Source organism: Penaeus monodon, chromosome 22 (genome assembly GCF_015228065.2).
Source record: "Penaeus monodon isolate SGIC_2016 chromosome 22, NSTDA_Pmon_1, whole genome shotgun sequence".
NCBI lineage: Eukaryota > Metazoa > Arthropoda > Malacostraca > Decapoda > Penaeidae > Penaeus > Penaeus monodon.
The window spans coordinates 12727262-12727863 of NC_051407.1; the positions used below are offsets into that span (position 1 = coordinate 12727262).

The following is a 602-nucleotide window of genomic DNA, read 5'->3' on the forward strand; positions in this document are numbered from 1 at the left end:
CCTAGGATCACCCTGTAAATGTCGTTGCCTTCCACAAAGGGGAAATTCCATGGTCTTTATGCAAACTCTGCATGGAAATTATCATAAAAGTTAATAAAGTCTAAATAGAGCCATATTTCTTTTTTCTCACTGGCGTAAATGGAGTAGTAGTATTTTTTCTTTTACCATCAATAGAATTCAAGATGATATTTCCGAAGTCTTATTTTTAAAAGTAGTAATGCGACATCTATCAACAGGTAGCGTGGCCGAGCGGTCTAAGGCGCTGGTATTAGGCACCAGTCTCTTCGGAGGCGTGGGTTCGAATCCCACCGCTGCCAGGGCTTGTGGCACTTCACCTCACCTGACATGTCATTTTAGATACTCCGAGAAGCGAAGAGTCATTTCTAGCGAGAGCGTGTAAAACATTAGCTATACTTCCTGACAATATAAAACTAATTTTCATTCAAGTATTTGTGTTCGCTTGCTATCGTCAGTTAGTGCTTGTTTGTAAATTGGCTTTGCTTCCGTTTCACAATGTCCAGATATTGTAAAACAATAATATCTCATTCTACGAGATGTCTGTCAATGATAAAGGAAAATAGGGGTATCGGGTTTTTGTTTTT

The 602-nt window shown here is 39.2% G+C and overlaps 1 non-coding gene across 1 annotated transcript; it reads left to right on the plus strand.

The window, feature by feature from the left end:
• Nucleotides 1–235: 235 nt before the first annotated feature.
• Trnal-uag lies at nt 236–317 on the plus strand. The gene has a single exon. It is a non-coding gene; the product is annotated as a tRNA-Leu (tRNA).
• The last annotated feature ends 285 nt before the right edge of the window (nt 318–602 follow it).